Below are 12,654 nucleotides of genomic sequence, written 5' to 3' on the forward strand. Positions count from 1 at the left end.
GCTGGTTCTGGGAGCTGCTTGAGGTAAGCGCTGCCCATAGCCTGCACCCTGGACCCCCTCCTGTGTCCCAACCCCCCACCCCAGCCCTGATCCCTCTCCTGCCCTCCAAATCCCTCAGTCTCAGCTGCACCCCAGAGCCCACACCCCCAGCCGGAGCTCTCACCCCCTCCCGTACTCCAACCCCCAATTTTGTGAGCATTCATGGCCCGCCATACAATTTCCATACCCAGATGTGGCCCTCAGGCCAAAAAGTTTGCCCACCCCTGCCTTAAAGGCTCAGCTCCAGGAGCGATATGATTACATGACAATCTCTGCTTTCATTTGAAAAAAATTTTTAACTCACAGATGCAGAAGGAAAGCTTGAAAATGTGAACCCTAAATGCTCAAACACTGGAAATTAAAAACAAAGATCCTAAAAATTTAATTTAAGAGTCATGATTTGTAACCAATCCTTTTTAAGGGCCTGACTCATTTCTGAATGCTTGGGATTGGCAATACTGACTTTGTTTGAGGCCATCTCTTCTTTGTTATGAGAAGACCCCTGAATTCTAACTGGCTTTAACAACAAGCTAGTACTCAAAGAAAATGTTTTATTAAAACCATCCATAAATTTAACGTTTTGGATGCCTGATCTGGGACACCTTAAAGAGGCCTGATTTTCAGAAAGAACTGAGTAGCAACCTCCTCAAAAACAATCCCCCTCTCCCTCCAGTACATTTAATACACATTTTCCCTAGCACGACAAGGTCTCTTTTCCGCAACTTTAAAAACAGCCTAATGCATCACAGGAGAAAACAAAGAAGCTGAAGCCACAGCCATACACAAATAGTCTGAGCTTTTCCTTCTTCCCAGAGGTGGGATTTTGTTTTTCCACTCAAAGCTGTTTAGATATTGCAAGAGAGGTCAAAGAATCAGGTACTAAATATCCGAGTTTTCTGGAGCAGCTGGAAGCAAAGTAAATGATCACATATCTCAGCAGTTAGGAAGCGGTAAATACTAGGGCTGTCAAACGATTAAAAAATTTAATCACACAATTAATCGCGCTGTTAAACAATAATAGAATGCCATTTATTTCAATATTTGTGGATTTTTTTCTACATCTTCAAATATATTGATTTCAATTACAGCACAGAATACAAAGTGTACAGTGCTCACTTATATTTATTTTTTATTACAAGTATTTGCACTGTAAAAATACAAAAGAAATCATATTTTTCAATTCACCTAGTAAAAGTACTGTGGTGCAATCTCTTTATCATGAAAGTTGAACTTACAAATGCAGAATTATGTACAAAAAAACTGCATTCAAAACAAAGTAAAACTTTAGAACCTACAAGTCCACTCAGTCCTTCTTCTTGTTCAGCCAATCGCTCAAACAAGTTTGTTTACATTTGCAGGAGATAATGCTGTCCTCTTCTTGTTTACAATGTCACTTGAACGTGAGAACAGGCATTCGCATGGCACTGTTGTAGCCGGCGTCAAAAGATATTTACATGCCATATGCACTAAAGATTCATATGTCCCTTCATGCTTCAACCACCATTCCAGAGGACATGCATCCATGCTGATGACAGGTTCTGCTCGATAATGATCCAAAGCAGTGCAGACTCACCTATGTTCATTTTCATCATCTGAGTCAGATGCCACCAGCAGAAGGTTGATTTTCTTTTTTGGTGGTTCGGGTTCTGTAGTTTCTGCATCAGAGTGTTGCTCTTTTAAGACTTTTGAAAGCATGCTCCACATCTCATCTGTCTCAGATTTTGGACAGCACTTCAGATTCTTAAACCTTGGTTCGAGCGCTGTAGCTATCTTTAGAAATCTCCCATTGGTATCTTCTTTGCGTTCTGTCAAATCTGCATTGAAAGTGTTCTTAAAGCGAACATGTGCTGGATCATCGTCCGAGATGGCTAGAACATGAAATATACGGCAGAATGTGGGTAAAACAGAGCAGGAGACATTGAACTCCTTGGGGGAGAATTGTGTCACTAAGTAATGAACGCTTTATTTTTTTAATGAGCATCATCAGTATGGAAGCATGTCCTCTGGAATGGTGGCCGAAGCATGAAGGGGCATACAAATGTTTAGCATACTGGCATGTAAATACCTTGCAATGCTGGCTCCAAAGTGCCATGTGAATGCCTGTTTTCGCTTTCGAAAAATCGACATTTGTAAATTGTACTTTCGTGATAGAGATCACACTATAGTACTTGTGTGAAAGGAACTGAAAAATACTATTTCTTTTGTTTATCATTTTTATAGTGCAAATATTTGTAATAAAAAATACTGTATAAAGTGAGCACTGTACACTTTGTATTCTGTGTTGTAATTGAATATATTTTAAAATGTAGAAAAAACATCAAAAAATATTTAATAAATTTCAATTGGCATTTTACTGTTTAACAGTGCAATTAAAACTGTGATTAATTTTTAATTGTGATCAATTTTTTGAGTTAATCACATGTGTTAACTGTGATTAATCGATAGTTCAAGTAAATACCATTAGTTTTTAGATTGCTCTGGGTTTCATAAGCTGCAAGAGAATATGTACTGAGAGTCTGGTATTTAAAATACAGGCCTGAGCCTGCTCCCATTTGAGCAAGTGGCAAAACTGCCACTGACTTGATGGAGAAGGACAGGGTTCTAAAGGCTTTAGAGTCTCTTCCATTCCATAATTTAAAGTGTCCATATAGCCCCACCACCACCAAAAAAGTGAGTTTCAAACATTACCATGAGACAATATCAAACCTAACCAATCAGAGAAAGTGTGAATCAAAACTAACGCCATCTCAATAATATTTTACAGCTATATAGCACCTTCCATTCTAAAGCAGTTCACACATTAGTATAGCACAGGGGTAGGCAACCTATGGCACATGTGCCAAAGGCGGCACGCGAGCTGATTTTCAGTGGCACTCACGCTGCCCGGGTCCTGGCCATCGGTCCGGAGGGGCTCTGCATTTTAATTTAATTTTAAATGAAGCTTCTTAAACATTTTAAAAACCTTATTTACTTTACTTACAACAATAGTTTAGTTATATATTATAGACTTATAGAAAGAGACCTTCTAAAAACGTTAAAATGTATTACTGGCATGCGAAACCTTAAATTAGAGTGAATAAATGAAGACTCGGCACACCACTTCTGAAAGGTTGCCGACCCCTGGTATAGCACCACAAAATGCTGCCACATGGTATGGAAAAAGTCAAACTATCCACAGTATGTTTCATAATAGTTGATAGAGAGTTCCCATTTGGCAAGGGATACTGAGCAAACCCCTACTCCTTTAAAAAAAGTATCACGGAATCTTTAGTATCCATGGAGAAGAGGCAGGGCCTTTTTTTTTTTTTTTTGGTCTCAATGTTGTATCATACAGTAAATTGTACTGAACTCATTTTACCTTGGAAGGTTAAAGGGCTTGGACCCTGCATGGACCTGAACCTGTGACTCCAAGGAGTGCTTAAAAAAAAGTCCTAGAGACTTTTACATAGTGTTCAGGATTCCCCAGTAAGTTTTCAACATATTCTACATCCTTTTCCTGTAGTTTCAGAGCAACAAGAGACTGAGAGAATCAAGGACCTTCCCTCATGTCTAAAGCATTTTTTTCAACCGGGGGTCTGCAGACCCAAGTCTTCCAGGGGGAACATCAACTCATCTAGATTTTTGCCTAGTTTTAAAACAGACTACATAAAAATAGTTTCTCTGGCAAACTAAGTACAAACTAAAATTTCATACAGACAATGACTTGTTTATACTGCTGTATACACTATATACACTGAAATGTAATATTTATATTCCAATTGATTTATTTTATAATTATATGGTAAATATGAGAAAGAAAGCCATTTTCAGTAATAGTGTGCTGTGACACTCTTGTATTTTTATGTCTGATTCTGTAAGCAAGTAGTTTATAAGTGAGGTGAAATTTGGGGTACACAAGACAAATCAGACTCCTGAAATGGTACAGTAGTCTGGAAAGGTTGAGAGCCACTAGTCTAAAGCACTTGATAATTCAAACAGATCCTTCTTGATGCAGCACATCCTCTGGATTGTTTTCTCACTGTGTTTAGACAATACCAATGTCATTTCAGGCTCTGACCCTCTCCTCCACCACCACCATTAACCAAAAGTTGTTTATCTATCAAAGGGAAAAAACCAACAACCACATAATGTGCACTGAAGCAGACACTGCTAGAGTGCCCGAAGCCAAAACACAAAAGGTTGTGCATGTAATTTTTTTTGTAGTATAATCATTCTGTCATGTATAATGGATGCACAAGCATAGTGCTAGCTTTTGAAAGCCTCAAGCAAAGCTTTACTTTATTCCACTAAATCTCATGGGCTTCAAACAAAAGCGTTCTCTATGTCAGCACCACAATGCTTAGCAATGAAATTCCACAGCCAGAATGGGTCCTTAGAGCTGAATATATCTTATAATTCTATTATATTATTTTATTTTGGTAGACTATTAAATCAGAATCCCCAGGTACTTTGCAGTCCCAAGGAGGAGTGGGGGGAAGGGTGGGGCAGTCATGAATAATAACTTAACTTAAAACACACTAAGAAAGTTATAAAGCTTTTGAGGGTTTTAAAGAGAAAAGCAAGTAAAGCACTTACCTGGATATACAAAGAATTTGTTGTGCAGATTCTACAGCCCTAAGGGAACAAGCAGGGTAATTCTTACCATTACTCATTGGGTTGAGCATTGTAGCACAATAGATGATTGGCAGCTGGGGTCTTTGATATTTACTTTGTTGTTCAAATTTGGACTCTGAGGTAGCTGTGGAATTTAAAACAGAAAAATATGAGAAGAGATACTGGAAATACATTCAATATTCAGCCTGAGGAGTGGAATCAGATGCAATGGCTACAGTGGATTTAAAAAAAAAAAAAAGTAAACATGTTGTTTGCTCCATCTGGTGTAAGTACGTAGTACTTATCTGGTTCCCAGTACTATAGTATCCCAACACCACAACATATTAAGTTATCTTCACAACAACCTTGCAAAGTAGGGAAGTACTAGCATCCCTCTTTACGGATAGGGAAACCGAGGCAGAGAGATTGTGTGACTTCCCCAAATTCACATAGGAAGTCCATAGCAGAGATAGGAAATGAACCTAGGACTCCTCAGTCCTTGTCCAGTTCTATAATCACAAGACCATCTTTCCTGATTTTTTTTAGCAAAGTAACTGGGCAATGAAAGTCATATTGTCATAGAGATGGGCCTGAGACACAAAGTGCAGATTCAGTTCTGGATTTCAAACTTCCAGAGTTTTGAGGAGTTCTGTCCATGGTTTTAGTTTACAAATGGCTCCCTGTTCTAAAATGGCCAATGTCCAGAGCTGCCGCACTGGTTCTGGCTGGACCCTCTAGAGCATGGCCTCTGCCTTCTTCTTAGGGCTTAATTATTTGAAGCCCAGAGGTGTTTAAATATATTTTGTGCTATTTACTTAAAAACATGGCGTGTGGCTCAGAAGACCATGAGCCTATTGAGAATGGCACAGTCACCAATTAAATGCACATATGCAACATTAAGACTAGAACTCATGAGTTCTGACTCTCCCAATAAGGTACATATTCAGCTCCACTAGCTCAGTCACTACGAGTTTATCCAGTAGAAGGCAGTGCATAGCGCACATACATAAATCAGTACATTATAAAGGGCTGTCCAGTTAAGGCATATGATACCTCATCCTCAAACTCAATACAGGCCATCTGGGATGCACTGGAATACAGTCCAACAGTTATGCACTGTTTTCTGCGTGCATATATTACATTACACATACAGCTGTGTGAATGAGCTGCAACATAATTTATTCAGCAAGTTTCACTTCTCTCTATTTGCACTATGTTTGCAGATACACGGATATTTTCTTGAATTAATCATTGGAAGTTGTTCAGAATTTTTTGTAAGTTTCATTTACTCTGTGGCCTGCTATTTGAAATTCAAAATTTAAGATATTCCTTAATTATTATTGTTCATAAGTCACTTGCTATTGGTTTCTTGTTCCCTGCTTGTAATTCTTACGGAAAGGTTTCTGGTATAACTTTAAATTTGCTTTCTGGAACTAGTTAACTGTTCAAGAGCATTAAAGAGCATAACCTAATAGAGAGTTAATTTATGAGCAAAGAGTTTTAGCAGCATAAACCGTACTAATGTTTATTTGGTTTTACAACAATACACCTAACCAGCACCTATCCCAGCCTCTAGGTGCCCTTGACAATTAAATTAAAAATATAACCAACCATAAAAACAAAGCCAATAGCAACTTCCACCACATAAAGCAGTAACTTTTTAGACCTAGATTATGTAAAGCAGACAAAGCATTGGAAAACACCACTGAACCAAATTATAAAAAATCCTGGAAATATTTTTGAAATATTTCCCCCAGTCTTGTATTTATATGTACAAACAGAGAATGGTATTCTGCAATGTTATATTCATGTGGTATTGGGAATAGAAAATATGGCTTTCCCCTAAAAACCCTACAGCCTTCAATTTGAAAGATGGAAGGAATGGCTCTATTTAACCCAGCTTAACCTCATAATATTGTTAATCTTATTAAATATTTTTGCATGCCTGTCATACAAAACTGAAAAAAATTCACAGTAAAATGCTGGAGGGAGTGCCATGATACAGGGAACCACCTTCATATCTTCAGGGAACAGCTTTATCCCAGTAGACTTTCAAATGAGGAGATAAGTAACACTGGGGTTAGGGGAATGGCAACCACACTTTCCCTTATGCCTGTTACCAGGGTATTAGAAAAATGTCCAGATTTATTTCAATTAAAGTTCAGGATCATTATGAGTACAATAAATATGTATATTTTGTTACTTTGGTTATAAAAATAAATAACCTCTATTGTTATGATATTAACAAGGATTTAAAACAAAAATGGAACAACTCACTGCCTGTTCTGGATTAATGGAACTATTTCAGAGAAGTGGGAGACAACTGGTTAAAAATAAGTCACAGCTGTAATTTTAATATCAATATGTTAGCTTACCAACAACATAAACTGCTTGGACTCTGCTTTATTTCCTTTTCTCTTTTGGCCTAAGAAAATAATTTGACAATTCTGTTTATCTTTAAGAAGTGAAATAATAACTAAGACAGTCACTAATAATGAGAAATTTACACAGCAGTTAATAAACATCGATTCAGACCTGTTCTCTGCCCTGAAGAGCTTAAACCTAAGGGCCAGGCTGTGTTCAGCTGCTCCTGAGATGCAAGATGACTGCATGCCCTTATCTCCCTGTACAGTGGCTTGGCCATGGCCTTGCACTGCTCCCACCCACCATGCATTGGCTAACATTGCTTGCTGTGCATGTAAGTGGGAGGGTGCATGCTGAGTTCCTAGAAGGGTGCTGCAGTGCAGGAACACTTCTGCAGGTCAGGGAACAAAAAGGGACTCACTCCCTGAGGCCTGGTCTACACTATGAGTTTATGTCGAATTTAGCAGCGTTAAATCGAATTAACGATGCACCCGTCCACACAACGAAGCCATTTACTTCGACATAAAGGGCTCTTAAAATCGATTTCTGTACTCCTCCCCAACAATATCACTGTTGAAATTGATATCGCTGGTTCAAATTAGGGTTAGTGTGGCTGCAATTCGACGGTATTGGCCTCCGGGAGCTATCCCACAGTGCACCATTGTGACCGCTCTGGACAGCACTTTCAACTGAGATGCACTGGCTAGGCATACAGAAAAAGCCCCGCGAACTTTTGAATCTCATTTCCTGTTTGGCCAGTCAAGCTCATCAGCACAGGTGACCATGCAGAGCTCATCAGCACAGGTGACCATGCAGTCCGAAAAGAGCTCTGCATGGTCACCTGTGCTGATGAGCTTGACTGGAAAAGAGCTCCAGCATGGACCGTATGGGAGGTACTGGATCTGATCGCTGTACGGGGAGACGATTCCGTGCTATCAGAACTATGTTCCAAAAGACGAAATGCCAATACATTTGAAAAAATCTCCAAGGGCATGATGGAGAAGCCACAACAGGGACTCAACACAGTGCCACGTGAAAGTTAAGGACTCAGACAAGCGTACCAGAAAACCAAAGAATCAAACGGACACTTCGGGGCAGAGCCGCAGACATGCCGCTTCTACGCTGAGCTGCATGCAATTCTAGGGGGGGCTGCCACCACTACCCCACCCCTGACCGTGGATTCTGAGGAGGGGGTACTGTCAGCCATGCCTGAGGATTTTGCGGAAGGGGAAGATGAGGAGGAGGACAAGCTTGAGGAGAGCACACAGCACACCGTTCTCCCCAACAGCCAGGATATTTTTCTCACCCTGACTGAAATACCCTCCCAAGGTGGTATTCCGGACCAGGAAGCCGTAGAAAGGACCTCTGGTGAGTGTACCTTTGTATATATAATACATGGTTTAAAAGCAAGCGTTTTTTAATGATTAATTTGCCCTGAGGACTTGGGATGCATTCGCAGCCAGTACAGCTACTGGAAAAGTCTGTTAACGTGTCTGGGGATGGAGCGGAAATCCTCCAGAGACATCTCCATGAAGCTCTCCTGGAGGTACTCTAAAAGCCTTTGCAGAAGGTTTCTGGGGAGAGCAGCCTTATTCCGTCCTCCATGGTAGGACACCTTACCACGCCATGCTAATAGCAAGTAATCTGGTATCATTGCATGACAAAGCCTGGCAGCCTATGGTTCCAGTGTTTGCTGGCATTCAAGCAACATCCGTTCTTTATCTCGCTGTGTTATCCTCAGGAGAGTGATATTGTTCATGGTAACCTGGTTGAAATACGGGAATTTAATTAAGGGGACATTCAGAGGTGGCTGTTCCTACTGGGCTGTTTACCTGTGGCTGAAAAGAAATCCTCCCCGCAGTTAGCCAAGCGAGAGAATTGTTAGTTTGGTTTTTGCTGCTGCACGTTAACATGAAAACCGCAGCACTCAACGGGCTTTGCTTGGTATGGGAAAGGAGGGCGCTGCTTTTATGAAGGTTGCAGAAGCCAAATGCAATGCTGGGGCTACTGTGGGATCAAACGGACATGCTCCGGCATCTGGTGGCACTTCAGGAACGGCAGCAGGATCACAGAGTGTCGCTGCAGCCCCTGTTTAACTGCCCTCCCCCCTCTCCAAGTTCCATAGCCTCCTCACCCAGATGCCCAAGAATGCAGTGGGGGGAAGCTCCGGGCACCCAACCACTCCACCCCAGTGGACAGCCCAAGCAGAAGGCTGTCATTCAACAAGTTTTGAAGTGGCCTTTTCCTTCCCACTTCCCACACCCCACCCGGGCTACCTTGTCACTTCTCTCCCTAATTTTATAATCAATTAATAAAGAAGACATGGTTTTTAAACGATAGTGACTTTTTCCTTTGCAAGCAAGCTGTGATTGAAGGGGGGAGGGTGGGTGGCTTACAGGGAATGAGTCGACCTAGGGGGCAGGTTTTCATCAAGGAGAAACAAACAGAACTGTCACACCGTAGCCTGGCCAGTCATGAAACTGGTTTTCAAAGCTTCTCTGATGGGCAATGCTTCCTGGTATGCTCTTCTAATTGCCCTGGTGTCTGGCTGCGTGTAATCAGTGGCCAGATGATTTGCCTCAACCTCCCACCCCGCCATAAACGTCTCCCCCTTACTCTCACAGAGATTGTGGAGCACACAGCAAGCATCAATAACAATGGGAATATTGGTTTAGCTGAGAGCTGTGCGAGTCAGTAAAGTGAGCCAGTGACCCTTTAAACGTCCAAATGCACATTCTACCGCCATTCTGCACTTGCTCAGCCTATAGTTGAACAGCTCCTGACTACTGTCCAGGCTGCCTGTGTATGGCTTCATGAGCCAGGGCCGGCTTTAGCAGGTGCGGGGCCCTATGCCGGGACGCAAATTGTCTCGCCCCCGCCCCGACTCCGCCCCCTCCCTGCCCCATTGGATCCCTCCCCAAATCCCCACGTTGACCCCGCGTCTTCCCCAAGCACGCCGCATTCCTCCTCCTCACCCCTCCCTCCCAGGCTTGCGCTGATGGCGGCGCAAGCGCTGGAGGGAGGGGGGAGAAGCAGGATGCTGCTTTTTTTTTTTCTTTTCCCCCGCTCCGCTGTCAGCCCCGGAGTTGCAGGGCCCTCTTAGGCACGGGGCCCCGTTCCGGGGATTCGGCTGAATCGGCTTAAAGCTGGCCCTGTCATGAGCCATGGCATTAAGGGGTAGGCTGGGTTCCCAAGGATAACTATAGGCATGTCAACATCCCCAACAGTTATTTTCTGGTCCGGGAAGTAAGTCCCTTGCTGCAGCCATTTAAACAGAGTAGTGTTCCTGAAGACGCGAGCGTCATGAACCCTTCCCGGCCATCCCACTTCGATGTTGGTGAAACGTCCCTTGTGATCCACTAGTGCTTGCAGCAGCATTGAAAAGTACCCCTTGCGGTTTATGTACTGGCTGCCCTGGTGCTCCGGTGCCAAGATAGGGATATGGGTTCCATCTATCGCCCCACCACAGGAATCCCATTGCAGCAAAGCCATCTACTATGACCTGTACATTTCCCAGAGTCACTACCTTTGGTAGTAGCTGCTCAATGATGGCTTTGCCTATTCGCATCACAGCAGCCCTCACAGTAGATTTGCCCACTCCAAATTGATTCCCCACTGACCGGTAGCTGTCTGACGTTGCAAGCTTCCACAGGGCTATCGCCACTCACTTCTCAACTGTGAGGGTTGCTCTCATCTTGGTATTCTGGCGCTTCAGGGCAGGGGAAAGTAAGTCACAAAGTTCCATGAAAGTGCCCTTACGCATGCGAAAGTTTCACAGCCACTGGGAATCATCCCACACCTGCAACACTATGCGGTCCCACCAGTCTGTGCTTGTTTCCCAGGCCCAGAATCAGCATTTCTCGGCATGAACCTGCCCCATTAACACCATGATCTGCAAAGCGCCGGGGCCCACGCTTTGAGAGAATTCTGTGTCCGTGTCCTCATCACTCTTGTCACCGCGCTGCCGTCGCCTCCTCCTCACCTGGTTTTTCAGGTTCTGGTTCTGCATAAACTGCATGATAATGCACGAGGTGTTTACAATGTTCATGACTGCTGCGTTGAGATGAGCGAGATCCATGTTTGCCATGGTATGGCGTCTGCACTGAAAAAAGGCGCGAAACGATTGTCTGCCGTTGCTCTGACCAAGGGAGTGGCGACTGATGACATGGCTTACAGGGAATTAAAATCAACAAAGGGGGTGGCTTTGCATCAAGGAGAAACACAAACAACTGTCACACAGAATGGCCCCCTCAAGGATTGAACTCAAAACCCTGGGTTTAGCAGGCCGTTGATTTTACGGAGGGAGGGGGGAGCAAATGAATACAGAACAAATCTGGTCTATTTCTTGTTTTGATCCACTCCATCTATCTTATACATCTTAGGCTGGCAGCAGATGGTGCAGTACGATTGCTAGCCATCATCATCTCCTGGGTGCTCAGGAGAAGATGCTGCATTACGATTGTTAGCCATCGTCATCTCCTGGTTGCCAGAAGACGGTGCAGTACAACTGCTAGCCATTGTCATCTCCTGGGTGCTCGGCAGAAGATGGGAATGACCTGGCTGAGTCACTCCCATGTCTGCCCAGGTACCCCTGACCAACCTCACCGAGGTCGGCTAAAAGAGCACCCAAGAGTATGATGACGATGGCTACCAGGCATAATGCACCGTCTGCTGCCAAAAGGCAATCAGCTGCTGCTGTGTAGCAATGCAGTTCCACGTCTGCCAGCACCCAAGAGACACCGTGACGGTGAGCTGAGCTGGCTCCATGCTTGCCGTGGTATGGCGTCTGCACAGGTAACCCAGGAAAAAAGGCGCGAAACAATTGTCTGCCATTGCTTTCACGGAGGGAGGGAGAGAGGAAGAGGAGGGCCTGACGACATTTACCCAGAACCACCCACGACAATGTTTTTTGCCCCATCAGGCGTTGGGATCTCAACCCAGAATTCCAATGGGCGGGGGAGACTGCGGGAACTATGGGATAGCTACCCACAGTGTAACACTCCGGAAGTCGACGCTAGCCTCGGTACTATGGATGCACAATGCCAAATTAATGTGCTTAGTGTGGACGCATGCACTCGACTTTATGCAGTCTGTTGCCAAAAATCGAATTCTGTAAAATTGGTGTATTTTTGTAGTGTAGACATACCCTGAGACACAATTCCTCCCAAAGCTCTCAGAGGCCATGCAACTTGATACCACACCATAAGCCAATGCCTATAAGACATACATAGCTGATCCCTAAGTTATATAAGGCTAAGGCAACGGACAGGACAACAATATATGGATAGTCTGGTAATTTACACTAGTGGTGTACCACCACAGAAGCCAGCACAAGAGTAGGGAGTAGCAGGGTACCCTAGGATATAAATGAAGGAACAGAATACCAGGGAAGAGGCAGGAATGGGAGAGAGGTAATTTCCATTACAAGTGTGTCTAGTCTTGTATTCTTTGCTAAAAGTGGCATATTTTTACCTCTGAGTATCTAAAGCACATGAACTATCCTGTGGATTTAAAAAAAAAAAAAAAACACAGCCAGGACAATACGCTGTAGTTTTACCATGAGATAAACTAAGCAAGGTCAGACTAGACCTCCGCTGGGGCTGACCTCCTCTTTAGCTTTGTTTTCCTTTAAACAGGCCCAGGTCAGTAGTTTCAAGC

General features: G+C 43.3%; 1 long non-coding RNA gene across 1 annotated transcript in view; it reads right to left on the bottom strand.

Annotated features, from left to right (window-relative positions):
- The window catches only part of LOC135973232 (uncharacterized), a 160,649-nt gene that overhangs the window by 41,410 nt on the left and 106,585 nt on the right, over positions 1 to 12,654 (bottom strand). Inside the window, exon 2 of the long non-coding RNA XR_010590020.1 lies at positions 4,615 to 4,777. This is a non-coding gene — a long non-coding RNA (uncharacterized LOC135973232). The remainder of the gene's footprint in view (positions 1 to 4,614; positions 4,778 to 12,654) is intronic.

The sequence above is a fragment of the Chrysemys picta genome, chromosome 8 (assembly GCF_011386835.1).
Source record: "Chrysemys picta bellii isolate R12L10 chromosome 8, ASM1138683v2, whole genome shotgun sequence".
In the NCBI taxonomy this organism is placed as follows: Eukaryota; Metazoa; Chordata; order Testudines; family Emydidae; genus Chrysemys; species Chrysemys picta.